The sequence below is a fragment of the Mixophyes fleayi genome, chromosome 3 (genome assembly GCF_038048845.1).
Source record: "Mixophyes fleayi isolate aMixFle1 chromosome 3, aMixFle1.hap1, whole genome shotgun sequence".
NCBI classification, from domain to species: domain Eukaryota; kingdom Metazoa; phylum Chordata; class Amphibia; order Anura; family Limnodynastidae; genus Mixophyes; species Mixophyes fleayi.
In genome coordinates, this window is record NC_134404.1 from 67,754,017 (window position 1) to 67,775,369 (window position 21,353).

The window sequence follows — 21,353 nt, forward strand, 5'->3', positions numbered from 1 at the left end:
AAATACAGATTAGGGGCCTGATTCATTAAGGAACTTAAATTAAGAAGTTTCTTATTTAAGTCTCCTGGACAAAACCATGTTACAATGCAAGGGGTGCAAATTAGTATTCTGTTTTGCACATAAATTAAATACTGACTGTTTTTTCATGTAGCACACAAATACTTGATAGCTTATTTGTACACTGAAATTTAAAGTTGATATTTGTGTGGTACATGAAAAAACAGTCAGTATTTACCTTATGTGCAAAACAGAAAACTAATTTTCACCCCTTGCATTGTAACATGGTTTTGTCCAGGAGACTGAAATAAGAAACTTCTTAACTTACGTTCCTTAATGAATCAGGCCCTAGGTGCATAAATGTGTCTAATTTTGCACCCACGTGCATAAGCAAGATTTTATATTTCGGTAGAAGATTAAGTTAGCTAAAGGGGTGTAGAGTTAATCCTTTATCTCCCCTACCTCTGAGATGGCAGATATTGGGTTTCATCTCTTGAAATGGGGGGACTAGTAATAATACAAATTCCTTTTGATCTTTTAATATTAATACCGTATATACTCGTGTATAAGCCGAGTTTTTCAGCATACTTTTGTATGCTGAAAAAGGGCACTCGGCTTATACATGGGTGAACTTACCTGGTGCCCGGTACCTCGGCTTCAAATGCCGAACTTCCTGTTGTTGGAACGCATATGCGTTCCACTGCCGGGTAAGTGAAAAATCTCTCTCTCGCTCTCTCTCTCTCTCCTTTTTTTTTTTTTTTAATTTACAGTGCAATTACATAATGAACAAACAATACAGCCACCATGTTCATACATTTATATCCCTACCCCTTATATACCCCTTTATTTAGGTTAGGTTGTACCCAATGCCAATGATTTTATAATCATTTATGAATGTTCCTTGTCGTCTACTGTTATTTATGGTTTAGCTAAAAATTATTTCATAGATTGAACCTATCATTTTTATTTAGGTTTTTAAATTAGCGCTCTTTTCCACCCTAGGCTTATACTCGAGTCAATAAGTTTTCCCAGTTTTATGTAGTAAAATTAGGTGCCTCGGCTTATATTCGGGTCGACTTATACTCGAGTATATACGGTACTCTAATTATTGGGATATAATACAAACAGCATATTTTTTGCTATTTTAGGTCAGGCCGAATAATGCAGCACCAGATGTTCTTAAGAGGCAATTTTCTATGCATCCTTCCTAATCGTTTGTCTTGTTCCACGACAACCATAGACAGGGATCCCGGCAGTTACGCTAATTTATCCCTACGATAAGTCTGTGAAAGTTACTACTGTTATAATTTTATTAGATAGCACCCTAGCACTAAAATCATAAAACCTTCTTTCTACTATATTGCACTTATATTATATATACTTGTACGACTTTATTATGTCTGTGCTGATAAAGCAAGAATAATTATTATACCTTGCCAGATTTATTTACAGGCGATGGCCATTTTGGAACCATTGATATTTTCCTTTTCTGCTCCCTTGCAGTAATACAATAATTAACATTATCAGCTTCTCTGCAACACAAGTTACTTGTTTTACATGACGTAACAAAAACCCACAAGTTCTACTGTAGCGAAGAACTCTGATTATTTTTAACCTAAAATTGCTATATGTCGGCTGAAATTTCCAGCTCATAAGTAAATAGGTTGAAAGTCATTTTAAGACAGGCTTATTTTTCTAACAGAAAAGTCGGAAAGTTAAAAATAATTTGGAAATAATCTTATTGTCAATTGGGAAATATGAATATTTAATAAAAAACTAAGGCTTGTGCATTGACCTTGCGTTTCTGATTCTAGTAGTAGTATCACTGCTGTAAGGTGCATTGAGGAATGGAGAAAAGAAAAATAATAATTTTCAAAGTGTTATAGCTGATGGTAATGAAGCACAGCCTTAGATGTTGAACTAAATACCTCCCAACAGTCCCGATTTCACCTTGACAGTCCGTATCCGCAATCTCTGAAAAGGGTGGGGCTTACAGCGGAATGGGTATCCCTTCAGTGTATTTTTTATGAATTGGGGTGACTGATTTGTGCAGATCGGGCATGCTTATTTTGTCCCAGTTTTGCCTGGACAAATGTTAGGAGGTATGGAAATCTGTATTTGAGTTCACATTTGCTTTTTTGGCTTTTTTTTGCTTTTTAACATCCTCTTTTCTATCATCCTTGCAGCCTGAGTTTCTTCTAAATACCAGTTTTTCCTGAATATCTGCTGCAATGGAAAAGTTATAAGGTGAAAAAGTGCAACACTACTATTCACACGGATACTTTATCGGTTGTGTCACCAAACCACATACGTTATCATCCCCATGTAATATTTTTACCCTTAAAAATGCAGGTTTTACTCCACATATTTATTGTCACATGGATATAAACTACTTTGCTGTGTTAGAAATTATTATCACTACCATAATCCTTTATTTATATAGTGGCAACATATGCAGTGCTGTGCAATCAGGGAATTCTATTAAGGCAAATCACTGCCCCATGTTAGGTTGCTGGCCCTGATCACCAACCCACAGAACTAGATGACGGAGGTTTCACCTTTAGCAGCCGCCTTTCCCTTAGAGCTTGATGCGCTCACCGGTACTCGGATGCCCCCAGGACTTAACTCCAGGTGTAGTGTAGGTTGGTAATACAGGACCACAGCGGTGGGCCGGGAGACTGGTAGAAAGCAGCGGGTAGTCAAAACGATAGCCAAGGTCAAGGGTCACGAGCAAACATGATAGTCAGTAAACACGCCAGGGGTCGGGGTCACGGGCTAGGTAGCAGTGTCCAAGGTACAAGCCAAAAGGGTCAGGGTCACAAGAAACAACAGGCAGGGTCCAAATCCAGGCAAGGGGTCATACACAGGCAATCCAGCAGAGTATCCACAGTAAACAAGGAGCAGAGCAGGTCAGCAGACTGGTAACAGAAAGATAGGCTACAGACCTCACTGTCCTAAATACTCCTAACAACCAATCAGAGCCTAGCTCTGATATAAACACAGGTCCAAACTAATAAATTAAATTAAACCTAAATAGTCTTCAGGCAATAACCTATCTTTGTGCACGCGCCCGGCTGTTGCCGGGATGCGGCGCTATAAAGCAGGGCGTCCAGCCGTTGCCTTGGCAACGGTGGGGTGCTGGGTGGAAGTGACGTCCCGGTCGTCATAGTTACGGCCGGGACGCTAGGGGGAGCAGGAAGCGAGCCGCGGCGGCTGTGAGTACCGCCGCGGCTTGTGACACCCCAGTGGAGTTTACAATCTAATTTCCATACCACAACACATGTATGCACACAAACCAGGGCTAATATAGTCAGAAGCAAATGATCCTACTAGTGTATATGTGGGAATAGCCCAGAACACCCACAGGAACCCGCAGATACCACACTGAGTCTATGTTGACACACAAAACCAGGAGATACAGTGGTGTATATGCTGGTTCATGGTGACTGGAAGCTACCGAAAAGCTATGAAGGGTCAGAGGTTGTCCATGGCCTGTCTCACTTGACTCTAATGTCTGATGACACCTGACACCATGACATTTACTCATTGATTTCCTGTAGAGACTAATGCTGAAGTGCGGCCAGCGCCTTTTCTTAATTTATACACACGTGCAGTTAATCATCATCTAGACAGCTTTGTAAACTGCCTATGCAATTGGCACCATGAAGACAGCTCAATGAAAACACAGCTATTACATTTTTCCAATAAAATTAAACCTCAGTGCTGGAATGAGATTAATTGCATTGTTGCATTTGAGAACAACCAAAACAGCTCTTTGTAACAGATCTAAACACAATCCATTAAAAAAAAGGTGGCACCATATGTAATGTTTCGCTATTGCATATAACGCAGCACTGAACTGCAGCAATCAATGAGACAATTGCTTTCTTTGCCCAAGTTGCACAAGACAGATACAAGCTAATTGCTGATTGGTTGCTGTGGTTCAGTGCACCTAAATGCAATGTCAGAAATGAGCCCTCCCAACAGCATTAAGATATATCTTTGGCATGTAAGGTGAATCCTACACTATTCTTGCCAATAGGTAATCAATAAGAAATCAATAAGAAAACTGACAAGTTTTAGACATAAAATAAAGGTGCTATGGTGCTGTAAGCATAAAAATCCTATAAGTGTCAATCTATAAATATATAACCATATATGATACAATCACGTTACAAATCTCTACCGATCTTTCATCTCTCAGCAGCCTTCTCTGTAATTGCTTGTAGTCACCAAGCACAATAATGTATAGAAAAGAGATATACAAAGAGGACACCTAATAGAGTAGTATGTCACAACCAGACACCACTATGTGCAGACATTTAGAGAGGTGGGTACCAGAGAGAAATAGGCTTCTAGTTTATATTATGAAATTTGGAATCCACCCGACTCCTCTTCAAAAACGAATGCTCCAACATCATTCATGGAACAGGAAAGAAAAAAATCCCAATATTGTGTAAAAAAACAACACTTTATTAAACTCCCTTTAAAATGCACATATACCAAATAACAAATAGGCTTATGTGAAATTAGTAGTCCTCGCTGGGTTACCCTACGCGTTTCATCCTCACAGACTTCATCAGGGAATTTCCACATTGTACTACGGCTCCTAAGTCCATATACAGACCCCCATGTATCAATCATGTAAATTACTCCTATTGCATCCTTACGATACAAGTTTTATCTGTTATAATAATGTATTAAACACTCTGGGCCTGATTTATCTTCGGACGTAAGTCTTGTTGCGTGCAGTATCTTGAGTGAAATTGCTCTGCGCATGCTAAGAAACTGATTATATGAGAGTGTACATAACTGCATTCAATTCATGTCCAAACACAAATGACACTTACGACTGCCTACGACTTGAAGGGCGGAAAGGGGGATGAGAAGGGGCAGATGCATGAAGGCAATGTACAGCAAGAGCGTGCTGAGGTCAAATGCCCGCACATTCATCCGACCCAAGCTCTGGGCATCTCTTAGATACATGTTTTTAGTTGTATCATTGGCACAGCTACAGGCTAGGTGTACGTGCTGATTGATAGTGATGACTAAAACATATCCATGCCAGAACACGTGTTTGCAAGTAAGAGAAACTATAAGATGCATTTTAATACAGTATGCATGAAGAACATCCTGATTTATGTATTTAAAGTAGAGATGGTCACTGACCCCTGTGTTTTGGTTTGGGATTCGGTTTTGGATCTGGATTACCATCGTGTTTTGGTTTTGGTTTTGCAAAACCGCAATTGCGTGTTTTGGTTTTGGTTTTGTTTGGTTTTGTTTTGCTATTTTGTTGGAAAATCAATGTTTTTGGGCCTAAAATAACCCAATTTAGTGCTCCAACTGTTTTAGAGATAAGTAATCTAATTGTAGAGGTAATAAATCATCCAAAAAACAGTTTAATTCTTCGTTGGTAGGCCTTCAATTATTCTACACACAAAACAGATTGTCTTCCTCTCCATCTATGCATATTGGCAATGCAGCCATCGTCTTTGGATGTATATTACACCCTACACTTATAGTTAAATATGTAAAGAAATGGAAAAAGACAGTTTGCTTTCTGTCTCTATAGGCCCCCCTCCACTTGTTTAAAAAACCAAAAAATTCAGCCGTTGTAGACTGTACAATATTAATTGAAATGGACAAAGCCAGTTTTGTTTCTGGCTCTATAGGCCCCCCTCCACTTGTCGAAAATACAAAAAAATTCAGCCACTATAGACTGTACAATATTAATTTAAATGGAGAAAGCCAGTTTGGTTTTTGTCTCTCTAGGCCCCCCTCCACTTGTATAAAATACCCAAATATTCAGCCGTTATAGACTGTACTATATTAAGAGAAATGGACAAAGGCAGTTTGGGGTCACTCTGTCTATGACACCCTACCCTTAAGGAGAAATTGCCCAAACAGCAGCCTTTCAAGACGGTACGTGATATGGAAATGCCACAAGTCCCTTTCCTCTTTGGGGGTAGATTGCACCCTACACTTACATAGAAAGTTTTAAAAAGATGTTATCGTCATCATCTTCAGCTTCATCCTTACCCTCATCAGTGTGTACATCATCATCACAGACTATCAATTCATCGCCGCTTGAATCCGCCATTAGAGAACAGTCAGTGCTTGGATGTCTTGGATGGTGAAGGCCTTCCTCGTGGAAGATGTAGTTCATTTTCATTTTTATAAACATAATTTTCTCCACATTTTTGGGAAGTAACCTTCTACGGCGATCACTGACTAAGTTCCCTGCTGTGCTGAACACTCGTTCAGAGTACACACTGGAGGGTGGGCAGCTTAGGTATTGCAAAGCAAGTTTGTACATGGGTTTCCAAATGGCCTGCTTTTCTTCCCAGTAAGGAAAGGGACTGTCTGACATTTCCATATCAACTACCTCTTGAAAGTAATCCTCCACCATCCTTTGCATGTTTATACTCGTATTAGATGGAGTTATGGGCAAAGTGACACATTTTTTTGAAAAATCCTTCAAACCAGCCCAGATGTTAAATTGTTCTGGTCTGCCCCCTGCGTCTTCCCTGCTTCTTTTTGGGAAATTTAATTTTTTACGAGCAGCAGCAGCTTGAGAAAGTGAAGGAGGACACGTCATCAAGCCGAGGCCCAGTTCAGCGGCCAACTTGCTGAGCAATAGCTCCTTGCAAAAGTTCACATCTCGCTCATTTACAAGTAAAGACTCAATGTAGGTTTTAAACCTTAGATCAAGCACAGTGGCCAAAACGTACTGATCCGAGTTCAAGATCTTAATAACTCGAGGATCATTGTGAAGCGAATTAAGTACTTGATCGACAAGGCCAACATACTTGCTGAATTGCTTGCTTTCAGCTCCTCCTTCATTTTCTCAAGCTGCTTTTCCAATAGTCTAATTAAAGGAATGACTTGGCTCAAACTAGCAGAGTCTGCACTCACCTCACACGTCACAATTTCAAATGGTTTCAGCACCTTGCACAGGACTGATAGGATTCCCCACTGTGCAAGAGTGAAATACATCCCCCCTCCTTTCCCAATGTCATGGCTTGTGCAATATGCTTGGATGGCTTTGCGCTGTTCCTCCATCCTCTGAAGCATGTACAGGGTGGAATTCCACCTCTTGCTTAAGTTGGTGGCAGGGCAAGTTAAACTGCTCTTGGTAATCTCCTACATGCTGTGGCTGAATGTCTGAAATGGCCTGAAATTTTACGGGCCACCGAAAGCATCTCCTGCACCTCACGGTTATTTCGTAGGAAGCTCTGCACCACCAAGTTGATGGTGTAAGCAAAACAGGGAATATGTTGGAAATCACCCAGCTGTAATGCTCGCACTATATTGTTGGCGTTATCAGAAATGACATACCCTGGGTAGAGTCCGAGTGGTATAAGCCATGCATCAATCACATCTCTCAGTTTGCGTAACAAATTGTCAGCCGTATGCCTGTTAGTGAAGCCGGTGATACAAAGAGTGGCCTGCCTGTGACAAATGTTACGTAGTGGTGTACATGCTGCTGCTGGTGAAGGTGAATGACCAACCCAGTAGTGGACTTTCACAGTCATATAGTCTTTGGTTTGGCCACTTCCACTTGTCCACATATCTGTGGTTAAGTGGACAGTGGGCAGAATGGCATTTTTCAGCGCAATCTCTAAATTTTTACACACTTTTTGGTATAGTTGTGGAATTGCTTTACGGGAGAAATGGTGTCGCAATGGAATTCTGTAACACGGACACAAAACCTCAATTAACTGTGAAAAACCAGCTGCGTTTATTGTGGAGATTGGACGCAGATCTAACACTAACATTGCAGCCATGGCATCTGTGATTCGCTTGGCGACTGCTTTCATATTTGCTTCCCCTTGCAAATGATTGTTTCACAGTTAATTGCTGAAATGTAGGACTGCTCATTTTCTTGACCTGCCTCTGGGATTACGATTCACCCCCAGCAGCAGCAACAGCAGCAGCAGCAGCAGTAGCAGTGGGACTAACGCTTTCTTCAGAGGAATCAATAATAGTGCAGGAGTCATCCAGCCTTAAGTGGGATGCCGGGCTAACTCCGAGCGCTACTGAGGATAATGATGAGGATGGTGTGGTGGGTGTATTTTGTAGACGGATGTCGGTGAGCGGAGGGTCTTAGCTGATGATGGAGTGCTTGTATTCTTTTGGGAAGAACTTTCAGCTTTTCCCAGCACTTTGCCATGAGCTCTCGTTAAATGGCGTAACATAGACGAGGTACCAAGATGGTTAAGGTCCCTCCCTCGATTGACTGTGGCTTGACATACACTACAAATGGCTATACAATTGTTGTCTGGATTTGGGTAGAAATAATTCCACACACAAGGAGTGGATTTTTTGTTTTATGCCCAGGCATGACAATGGCCTTTTTCTTGTCATGTCCCAGTACTGCTGCCACTGGTGCAGGACTTACACAAACAACCTCATCCTCATCAACATCCTCATTAGCGCCCTCGTCGCCTACACAAATCTCCCCCTCATCCTCTTCTAATTCCAAAGTGGCATCCTCAATTTGGGTATCACCGGCTACACTCGGGCTATTAAGGCACACATCAGCAGAGTGCTCACGTTTAGACATCCCACTGTTGGATGGACTCTCCACAGGGATTGTTGTCATTTGTGAATCAGAGCAAACATTTTCCTCTAATGCCTTACTGTTATCTTGCAACTCGGCTTTGACGCGTAACAGTAGTTGTGCACCAATTGTAGGCTGGGTAACTTTTTGGGATCTGCCACTAATAGCCAAAGGTGAAGGCCTCATTCTCTCTTTGCCACTGCGTGTGTAGAATGGCATGTTTGCAATTTTTTTTTTATCGGCACTTAACTTTTGCTCAGTAACACTTCTTTTTCGCTTCAATACAGTGATTTTTTTGGGGGGTTTTGTCTTTTGCACTGATTTGGAAACAATCTGTTGTTTGACATCGCCATGGCGAGATGACGTACTGGGAACACTAACATCAGGACTGGTGACAGAACCTGGTTGCTCATTCTGATTATATGTGGACTGCTTTGAATCCATTCTGAGCGCAAAGCACTTGTAGTGGTAAAAATTATTTGGTAGATACTGCTGACAGATATGACTTTTGACAGCCAGAAATATTTATGCACAATTATGGGGGACACCCCAAAAGCACTGAGGAGTGCTAAAAATTAGTTGGTAGATACTGCTGACAGATATGACTTTTGACAGCCAGAAATATTTATGCACAATTATGGGGGACACCCCAAAAGCACTGGGAAGTGCCAAATATTAAAAAAAAAAATAAACCTCTATCCTCCTCTCTTCTCTAGCGATTTTTGTTAGAGCAATTGCAAGAAGAATATTGGATTCTCTGTCCCTGCTCTAATCAGCCTGTGACTACACCCTGCTCTCTCCCTCTGTCAAATGGCGATGGATGGCTGTGGAGGCGTGTATTTATAATGTTGAAGTATCGCGAGAACCGAGCTCCGAGATCCGACGACGTCACGATGATGTTCGGCCTCGATTTGGATTCGGAGCGGGCGGGAGAGTACCGAGCTACTCAGCTCGGTACTCTCAGAGTACCGAGCTGAGTAGCTCGGTACTCGGATAGGCAAAGTTCGGGTGGGTTCGGTTCTCAGGGAACCGGACCCGCCCATCTCTAATTTAAAGTAAAAAAATAATTAGGTAAATAACATAATTTTATTAAGTATTATAGTATTAATAGTTGTAAATTGAGTTTATAAAATCTTTTTTTTTTTGTGCATGCTTTCTGATGGGACTTAATATTGCACATGTGCATGTGCGAATCCTGTAGTCTCTTCTGTCCACATAGGCAAATAACTTATAGCCACAAGGTACTTATACTCATATTCAAATTTAAACGTTTCTTGCATTTCCGCTTGTATTTGAATACGGCGTACGTATTCAAATACAAGTTGTGTTCACATTGCGTTTGAAGAAGAATCAGGCCCTCTGTGGCTTATAAGGGCTTATATTTCTTATACAAGATTATCATATTAATATTACTTGCATAATAAAATATTATTCCTGATTTGCAATTGGATCATAAGCAACACATATTTTTGGCCACATGCGCATTATGGAAGTTCAAATTTCAGTATATATGGAGATATATCTAGTTGGAATGCTTGCATCATTTATCTATAAGCCGCATGTGCACCATAAGATTCAAATGTGCAAGTACGGGAAACAATCATTGGTAAAGTGGAACGCAAGCTTTACCACTTCTAGTCTGCATATGTCGCACTACTTTTATAGTACTATGGTTTTCTGACACGCTTTATGTTTTATAGGTATACAGTATGCACATGCGTATTACTCATATTCTTTATTATAGGAATCACAGCATTCAAATATATATATATATATATATAGACATATATAATATATATATATGTGCGTGTGGGTGTAGTATGTTTGCACATGCGTATTACTCATATTCTTTAGTATAGGAATCACAGCACACACATATATATTATGTATGTGCTTGTATATGTGTATATATATATATATATATATATATATATATATATATATATATATATATATATGTATGTACATATGTACATATGTATATATAGATATGTATGTATACACATATATAATATATATATATGTGTGTGTGTAGCAAGTTGAATGCCTACAACTACCAGCCGCAATATGCATATCATTAAAACTAGATTTGTTATTAAGTAGGTGTATACTTCATTAAGAGAGCAAAACCACATTACAATTAAATCTTGAGCAATACTGAAAATTTAGAAATTATCAGTTAAAATCGAACCCTGCTTTTTATTTTGTTTTAATAAATACAGTTTCTCCTGATAGACAAATATTTTATTTTTTTACTTCTGTATCCAAGTATTGTGCTGCATTATTATTATTAATGTGGTTGGTAACTTTGTCCAAAGATAGGTAGTGGAAGGTGGTAATCAATACTGTCTGTACAGAACAATCTGTTGCGATGCAATTAATACGCAACATAATTATTATCTAAGCCTAATTTAAATATGTTTAACGTATTTTCTATCTTTTAATATAAAATATAAAGTGGTGAAGAGGCTAATTCATTTTTACAACATTTAATATACATCGAGTTTTGTATCATTCTGTTTGCAATTGCATGAGAACGTTTCCGGTATTATTTATGTAGTTTTCACACATTGCGAACGCTAGTTATATATAATATCACTTTCCATACACAAAATAGCAAGTCCAGAGATGTCATAAAACAACTAGTTTATACAAGTCTAGAGGCAGGAGCCTAAAGAAGGACACCTAGTTACCTCAAGGAACAATGACCAGAGGAGTCAGCCAATGGCACGTCGAGTTCTTGGGAAATCATGACCCATCAACCAATGACTGTGGATGTTAATACTTTCTAGCATGACGACACTGTATTGGTATGCAACATGGACAGTTGATAATACTGTCTAGGGAGGAGTAGCCTCATTGGAATAAAGTGTTTCTATAGGGAAGAGTGAGTTGACATCGCTTTAGAAACGTTTAGCTCCAGGTATTGGCTATAATTTGGCATTTTCTTAAACTTACGTTAGAGTTCTGAAGGACCAAAGAGCATGGGAGCCAGGGCAGGCATGACAGGAGGCATTATTAAACCAGCATACGTATACAGTAGAACCTGAAAGATCTGCAATATACATTATGAGTAGGAAAAATGGTCAGAGAGCAACTGTGTATTGTGAGAAGTGGACAAAAATAACTGCTGTATGTGTGCAGAATGTTCCAAATGTTGGTAGCTTTGTTCCTGATATATTGGATACAGTTGAAGATCAGATTTGAATACTAAGTTCAAGAAAATTACGACTTAAACCTATCAGATGTTTAAAATTTTGGTAGTGTGAAGACAAAGTTTGGTGTGAAAAACTAACGCATGTGCAGAAAAGTAAAGAACATTGTTCCAAACCTGAGCACGCAACAGCACCACCTCCATCCCATGTGGATAGTAACAATAGCACGGACAGTGAAAACAATAAACCCTGTAAATTATATCCTGTTTTGGAAAAAAATAATATTCATTTTTGAGAAAGGAATGATGACAAGTCTGCATTAATCTCTGCAGTAGCACATACATTACAGTTACAGAAAGGTTCACAGAGAACAGGGAGGAGGAATACTATCCTACCCGCTTTTACTGCTGCAGACACCAACAAAAATTCTCCCACATTCTAGTAAGCACAGAAATAGCCATTGTGCAGAGACAATAGACAATAGTTCCAGCTATTGAGCCTGGATGTAGTGATACTGTAGAATCAAACCCAGTAAGAACAATAGCTGTTCCCAATGGTAAGGCAGATAAGGATGGAGTACTTCCAGGAATATAGCCATGCATTGTCCTTGGAGTAGATCTGAATTGCATTCTATTATTACTGATTTTCCTAGAAAAGACTTTGCTCTATCTCAAACATTTATCAAACATCTGGGAAATGCGCACAAACCAACTAATGACGATTGGCAGATATTTTTGAGACCTTGGCTCCCTTCTAATACAATTCCAAATTTTATCAAAAATAGTAAACTTGAGGAGGCTAGAACTTTAACTGATGAGGACAATCAGATAAATATAAAGAAATGTCAGGATTCCCAATATAAGACCACTGAGAAAGTGTAGTGAACAAAATGTTTTTTATTAAACACTGGTACACTGGGTTCAGTAAGCTATTCTGTAGGTTAATACAATAATAGCAAGAGAACACAGTAAAAACAGATGCAGATAATGGCAATAATATAGTTCAAGAGTCAGTACTGAGAGACTGGAAGACAAGTCTGATACTGAGGCCGGAGAGGCAGGTGAAATCACAGTTATCAGGATACCTGGATAACTCAAGAGGCAAGAGGCACCGAAGGAGTCACGGGTGTCAGGACTCAGGACACACGAGGCACTGGAGGAGTCACAGGTGTCAGGACTCAAGAGACCCAAGGCACTAGAGGAGTCACGGGTGTCAGGATTCAGGAGACACGAGGCACCGGAGGAGTCATGGGTGTCAGGACTCAGGACACGCGAGGCACCGGAGGAGTCACAGGTGTCAGGACTCAAGAGACCCAAGGCACTAGAGGAGTCACGGGTGTCAGGATTCAGGAGACACGAGGCACCGGAGGAGTCATGGGTGTCAATCAGGATAACATACAGGAACCACATTGGCCCCTTTGGTGGAGCAGTGGTACTACAGACAGGATACATACAAAGGCAAAATTCCAACATAGTACCTGGCAGACAGGAGCTGCCGGAGGCAGATCGTGACAAAAACATTAATGTTCAACTAAGTGTATAATATCCTGTGGTAATTAATTGGCACAAAATATTTACCATTAAACAAAAGAATAATGAAAGTGCTGCAGATTACTTTGCAAGGGCAATGTTGCAAATGTCTATGTTGACTGGAATTCAAGTTATCAAAGATTATGTTCAACATCGGGGGGTAGTGGTATCATTTATAATGGATGGGCTTAAATAAAATTTAAAAACCATGGTACAGATAACCATCCCGAACTGGAGAGGTATAACAGTGGACTCCCTAACAGAGTATGCTGTCAGTCATGATAAAAATACTGCTAGAAAGAAAGAGATGCATAGTGAAAATTTAATGATAGTAAGTATACAAGCTTAAGCAGGAGCAGCATTTGCCACAGCAAACACAGGGGTACGAAAAAATTGTTACAACTGTGGGAAAGAAGGCATGTTGCTAAACAGTGCTGTGCTGAAAGGATAATAAACCCTTCTATTTTTATCCAGATGGCAGAAGACAACATGCGTGGCAAAGAATGGACAATAGGATAGAGAGAGGTCAGCATCAGGAAAGTACTCACTCAATGGTAACAAATGCATAAGTAGTCATGCTAATTTCTGAAACCTGGGCTACACCTGTAATCTACAGATGGCTAACTTCACCAATAATCAGAACCAAGAACCAAAAATATAAATGATTATATTTGGTACTAATCAAACTTTTCTTGCAGATACCGATGTCGCCAGATCTGGATTAACTTTTCCTCTAAATTTATCTACCACTAGGGAGGCTGTTCTATCTATGATTGTGCTAAGAGAAGTGCATCATTATCCCTTGACTGCACTGGCAGAAGTCACTATTGGACCATTGCACACTAAACATTCTTTTCTACTAGATGCAGCGGCCCCTTACTAACTTACTTGGACAAGATATATTATGTAAAATGGGGTGTGCAATAAACTGTACTTCTCATGATGTGTTTTTAGATAGTCCTGGAAAGCACGCACAGGAGGTACAAGATATAATGGACACCCCACAAAGGCTAATTTTGCACTGCTCAATTATAGAGACAAGTCCATTACAGGTAGCAGAAATGTTATCACAGATATTGGATTCCTTATGGACTAAAGATGGACAGAACACTAGATTGGCTAATGTAGCTTCCGTAATGGTTCATTTAAAAAGTGGCAGGAAAGCTCCAAAAATAATATAGTACCCATAGAAACCTGAGGTGTAATTAGGAGTTTATCCAATGATTGTTGCAACAAGGAATTTTAATTTGCACATCCAGCACAGCTAACAGTCCAATTTTGAAAAAGAATGAAGAGGCTACAAATTGGTACAAGATTTAAAGGGGACCAATAAAGTAGTCGAGAGCCAAATCCCTGTAGTGCCCAATCCAGCTGTCCTGATGCAAATTCCTCCTTCTGCAAATCATTTCACTGTAATTGATCTTTGGTCTTCTTTCTTCTCTGTCCCTCTTCATCCTGACTGCCAGTATCTCTTTGCTTTGTACTATAAAGGGGTAGAATATACATGGACAAGACTTCCTAAGGGTTTCATTGACAATCCAGTATCTTTTCTCAACCCTTACATGACTATTTGCAATATTTTCAACCGAACAATTGGTCTGTTTTAATTTAGTATGTAGATGATCTATTGCTGTGTTCTGATGCATTTATGTTATCAGTGTCTGATGCTAAACACTTCATCTTTCACAACAGGACACAAGGTTGTAATGGATAAATTATAGTCATGCCACACAAAAGACAAATACTTGGTACATTGCCTCACCCAGGGGCTAAGACGTTTGACGACGGACAGGATTTAGGTTATATAAGACATGACACTGCCGCAACACCAGCAACAGACTCGTACTTTCTCAGGGATGTGTGGGTACTTTAGATCTTACATACCAGGTTTTTCAATATTAGCTTTCCCATTGCAGGAGTTAGTCTCATTCTCTAAACCTGAGCTTGTCTCATATACTGAGGAATCAGAGCAAGCATTCTTTAACCTTACAGAGAGTTTGACAAAGCACCTGCCCTCAGAATAACTGATTATAAAAAAGCTTTTGAGTTATACTGTACTGAAGCTGGTTGTGTTGCTGGAGTCTTGACACAGAAACATGGTGACACTAGCCGAACGGTAACATACTACAGTGCACAAATGGACACTGTGGCAAGATCTCTCCCTATGTGTTTAAGACGTGTAGCAGCAACTGCTCTTCTGGTAAGAGTGAGGATGTAGTACTGGGACATGATTTAACTGTCTGTAAACCACATGCAGTTTCTGCCTACCTAAATTCTGACCAAACTAACAAGATTCACAAAATATGAGTTAGCACTAATGGCAGCTGCGTACATCACAATTAAGAGGTGTAATATGCTAAATCCAACTACATACCTATCATACGCTACATCCAACTACATACCTATCATATGTGCCTCGAGATGCACAAAGGGTGGAAGGAGGGGTGACTCTACTTGAAGATGAATTTGGCAGGTATACAGATGTACATGATTGTAGGGAATATTTGAATCAGACCTTTATCGGAAGACCTGATCATACCTGATACCTCTTTAGAAAATATAGATATTACGTTTTACAGAGATGTCATAGACAGACACAGCAGAATTATGTACTGGTTATGGTCTTGTAGATGACGAAGGTGTTATAGAAGCTGAACTCCTTGGTCCACTTTACTCGGCACAGATGGCTGAACTCATAACACTGAGAAAAGCATGTGAGTTGGCAGAGGGTAAATCAGTTAATATATATATACTGACTCTAGGTACGCCTTTTGGGTAGTGCACGTCTTTGGGGCCCTCTGGCATCTTAGGAACTTTATGATAGAGGCAAGCACACCAGTAGCGCACTCACATCACATAAAAGGCTTTCTGATGCCATACAACTACCAAAGGAAGTAGCCGTCATCATGTGTAAAGCACAGACATATGACATGGACTGCATATCACTTGGTAATGACAGAGCAGATAAAGCTGCTATAAGAGCAGCAGGCTCACTCATAAAAACAAATGTAACCAAATTAATGACTTTTGAAGCTCTCAGTGTACAGAAATTAATAGAAATGCAGGATTTGTGTCCCCTACAGGAGAAGGCTGTCTGGAAGTCGAAGGGGTCTGGTTAAGAGTTCTCTGGACTCTGGAAAGATGGACAAGGTAGGCAGCGCCGGTGCTAGGGTTCACAGCGCCCTAGGCAAAATTTCGCTGCCCCCCCGCGAACACACAAAAAAAAAAGTAGAGTCTACTTACCTTTTCTCTAGCTGATCCGCACCTTCTTCACGCAGAGGCGGAGTGATGCATTCTGGGAGGGGAGGGGGGCGCCGGGAAAGAACTTTATTCACACTGTCTGTCTGACAGACAGTGTGATACTTCACAAATGGCCCTCGGACACTGAAAAACAGCGGCGGCACCCCGCCGCCGCTGCAACCCTCTCCTGAGCCGCTGACTAGATTAGAAAATCTAGTCAGCGCCGCCCTGCAGGTCCCGGCGCCCTAGGCAACTGCCTTAGGTTGCCTAATGGGAGCTCCGGGCCTGAAGGTAGGCCAGTAGTTCCCAAGGGATATCTTCCGAGCTTAGCAGAGGCAGCACCTTCTCTGACTCACCTGGGTAAGAAGGGTATGTGCAAGCTGGTAAAAGCATATTGGTGTCACATGCTAGTTAGAAAGCAATGTGTTGTCTTGCTTCTTTGAGAAAGAATACGGGAAGAGCTATACCTAAAGAGCCATCCCACATTCCTCCTACAGATGGACTTTTCCAGGTCATACAATTCGAATTACCACCCTGCAGTATGCATTAGTAGGTATCAATGTTTTCTTTAACTGGGTAGAGGCTTATCTAGCTGTTTCCAATACTGCTGTGCTCAGTGCTAAGATAATCACTCAGGAATTTGTTTGTAGGTTTGTTATTCCCGTAGGTTTATTATTCCCAAAATCATAGGAAGTGATCAGGGTACACATTTTACTGGGGATATCTTTCATCTTTTGTGTAAACTCATGGGTATTGATAGGAAGTTACACACTCCCTATTGTCACGGGCACTAGGAGAGGCGCCGGCAGGAGCGAGAGAGACCCATGTCCCAACCTAGAGGCACTAACAGTCCGGTGAGTGACACCTATAGGCCACAAGCCAGTAGGAAAGAAGAGAGGGTAAATGATACTATCAAGAACAAATTGAGTAAGGTGATGGCTGAAACTGCATTGGCGTGGCTATAAGCTTTGCCGCTAGTTCTCCACCACAACAGAACCACTCCTAGACCACCTCTTAACCTGTCCCGTTTTGAAATACTTTTTCGCAGACAGCCTCACTTGATGGTAGATCCCCAAGATGATTTATAATGTAACACCAAAGTGACTGTTCAATACCTTATAAAGGTGAGCAAACAGCTGAGACAACAAGAAAAGAACCTCAAAAAGTAGCAGACAGAGACACGTGGATCCATTCCACCCATTGCAGAAATATCAACAATCTGGAGAAGGTTCAAGACAAGGACGAGACTGACACTACAACCCTGGCACTCGTGATTCTGTTAAACTTAAAATCGCAGTCAATAACATCTGAGCCAAGGATATCGCAAGGTCTACTCTCCCATCATGAAACGACAGTTTTTCTTTTTCTAGTGTTTTTCTCATCCTTTCCATTTTTCAGGACATTCTATTTTTGCTATGGTGATCAGATGATATAGACTAGTCCAGGTGATGATACTGATGTTGTGGATAGGAAGCAGCATATGCTAGCACAATCAGTTCTACTTATCACTTTATTCAATTCAGGGATAAAGAAAATGTCTGCTAACCTTGGAGCTTGGAGACAATGAGAGGAGATATTGTCAGAAGAATATTGTATTTGTAAGTACTGTGACCCCATAATCAAAGAGAAGCGCATCCAGCCATGTCAGTCTAACAATAATTTGAACTTGCAAGAATATCCATTAGATCAGGGGTCAGGGAACTTTTTTACCTTTTACCCCCAAATATATTTAGATACGCCAACGTTAACCCCTTTATTTGAAGGGAAGGAAATCATATATTATTAATTATTGGAATTCAAAATTTTATTGAATCTATTCAAAATTTCTTTGAAAGCTTCAACTTCAAAACTTCAGGTTTTGGAGAAATGATGTTGCCTCATTTTTTATATGAGAGCATCAATATTGGGGCATTTTGCTGTCAGAGCAATTTAGATACATTCTTCAGCTTCTAATCGATTTCTCTGCTTTGTTTTTATGTTCGCTAGAGTGAAAAATCCTTGTTCGCAAAGGTAGGTTGTTGCAAAAGGCAGCAACTTTTTGACTGCCTCCTCATGTGCAATTTTGAATGCCTTTGCAGCTGTTGACATCCAAAAATATGACAGATCTGCTTTGTTTTCAAATGCAATACATGCTTCATTATTGCCTCTGCCAACCCTTGAGGCTCTTCTGGTACAACAGCAATTTCACATTTAAAGGGATCTACAATCCAACTGACAGCATGTGAATCGGCAGCATTACCCCCAGGAATTTAATTTTTACCCCATTTGGGGTAATTTACCCCTGTTGCCTGACCTCTGCATTAGATGATTTTCAGTCATTTGTGGGTAAGGTCTGAAACCAAACTGAATGCTGGGTGTGTTCTCACGTGCCTCAGGGACAAAATAATGTAGGACTAGTACCCTTTCCACTAATAATCTCTGAGGTTTCTCGAATTACAGGAGGGGGGGGACTAATAGAAGGGTGGAATAATGTTACAAGATCACCTAGTTTAACACTTTTCTAATACTCAGTAGACAAGTCTCTATTGTGTCTGAATTTTACACACGCAAAGAAACTTGAGTATTGGGAAGCAGAATTGAACGATCAGACAATAGCCTGTTCCACAAGTGATGAAAGACCCATTGATAATGTTAATGTACAATTAACCAAAAAGGTTGAGGTGTACCATAAATAGGGATTAATAGACATAAGAATGTATTGGTTGTAAAAGGTCCTCTGGGTTACTGTTTAAACGTTATCCAAGCTGAAACTTGTCTTAAACAGATGGAAATACTAGGCATGAGTAACTTTACTAAGACTTTGTGTAACATTATAACAGATCATTTTGTAGCTTATACCTTTCCAGATAATGTATATTACATTTGTGGGCGAAGGGTGTACAAATGGTTAACTTCGAGCTCCAAAGGAATATGTTTTCTAGGAAACATAGTTCTTGAAATAATTTCCGATGATAAAATGACTGACATTCACAGAACAATCTCACCTCCATACGTACACGCACAGTATGAACAGTCTGATGTTAAGTATAGCACTTATTTCACTAATAAAACAGATGACCCTTAAGAAAATATTGAACGTAAAATTAATGAGATTCTTCAGTTAAAATGGGAATTTCGTAAGGCCCACAATTCCTCTTTATATGAAACAGGGGAAAAGGTAGTAGGATGGATCTCATGATTGAAGTCCTGTCAAATGGTTTTCAGGTTTAAGGAAATGGGCACAAGAACTGGTTACTGGTATAGCCAAGCTCCTTATTCTTATAGTTGGCACCTTTATAATAATTGGCTTATGTATCAGATGTGTTCCTGCTGTGTTGAAATGTGGTAAACATTCGACAGAGGTGGCCCCAGACAATGACAATGTGATGGTACTAAGAGGGACAGGTATCACAGAAAATGAAGTGTTATATTGCGATCTTGCAATAGATTCTTGAAAGGGTGAGAGTGTTGGATATACTGTCAAAGGGTGGACAGTTCAAGTTTAATAATTGGACGACGGTGGTAATCAATAATTTCTGTACACTGCAAGCCATTGCGATGCAATTAATACGCAACCTAATTATTATCTAAGCAACATTTAAATATATTTAATGTATTTTCTATCTTTTAATATAAAATATAAATTATTGAAAAGGCTAACTAATGTTTATACCATTTAAATAAATTGATTTTGGTATCATTCTATTCGCAATTGTATGAAAATGTTCCCGGCATCTTTTATCTTTTTACATTGTGAACACAATTATAAATAATATCACTTTTCATACACCAAATAAAAGTCCAGAGATTCCATAAAAGAACCCAGTTTATACAGGTCTAGAGGCGGGAGCCTGAAGGAGGACACCTGGCCACCTTAAGGAACAATGGCCAGAGGAGTCAGCCAATGGCATGTCGAGTTCTTGGGAGGTCATGACCCATCGACCTATAAACATACGGAACTAACAGTAATCTCCCAGTTTTTTCACTTTCACTGAGAATTGCATCAACCAGAGGAAACAAGAGAAGTGATACTTTGCATTTTGTGAGTATTACACATTTCTAGAGATCAGTATGAAAATATAAGATATTTCTCAGATCCCTATTCCGACTGGAATAGCAGGGATCCACTATTAGATTACAGTCAGGTTCATATTGTAACTCGCTATGCTTAATGGCTTCTCATCATGAAAAAAATATTTTGAGCATGCTGAAAATGTTTTCATTTACTACCTAATACCTTACAGACTGGCAAAAATGATTCCCAGTCTCTTCATCTTATCACTGCTGGAGGTTATGTGGGAACGTAGGTAAGGTGCAAAAGTGTACCTACAATAAGTGTATCGGGTATGGTACTATGGGACCCACAGCTGAGAGGGACCTACCTTCCTGTCCCATGTTTATGGGAGTATTTCACCACAGGGGTCCTTGATACATTTTTGCTATGAGGTCAAAAAATGTCTAGTTACACCCCTGGTAACGTGTAACAATTTCTGGGACTATTTTTAAATAAGATCCTTCTGGGTTAAGGTATTTCATGTGTAAATACATTATTTCCCTTTATTTTCACTTTTAGACAGAAGTATCAGTTAATTAGGTAAGGAATATAACATTTTTCCTGACATTTCATGATTGTGGCAGGATCAATACGTGATAAAGTTGGAGGCCCTCTGGAACCCACCAAAGAGCTTGAGTAGGTTAAATCACATTGACAGTATATCTAAATAATCTCACCAGTTTATACAGCTGACATCTCTGGTTCACTTTCTCCATAATGCCTTCATCTTTATAACTATTCAAGAAATAAACACATTTCCATGACAATCATCAATAACTATACATTCTTAGTTTTCCTATGTACTAATCAATCTTATCTTATATGTTGTAGTGCTT

The 21,353-nt window shown here is 39.8% G+C and overlaps 1 protein-coding gene across 4 annotated transcripts in view; it reads right to left on the minus strand.

The window, feature by feature from the left end:
• SPHKAP (SPHK1 interactor, AKAP domain containing) overlaps nucleotides 1-21,353 on the minus strand; it is a 184,020-nt gene that overhangs the window by 122,075 nt on the left and 40,592 nt on the right. For 2 of the 4 annotated variants that reach the window (XM_075201669.1, XM_075201670.1), the window contains exon 2: nucleotides 21,195-21,252. The exons of the other annotated variants lie outside the window; for them this stretch is intronic. The gene's annotated coding sequence lies outside the window, so the exon portion shown is untranslated. The remainder of the gene's footprint in view (nucleotides 1-21,194; nucleotides 21,253-21,353) is intronic. 4 annotated transcript variants of the gene reach the window in all.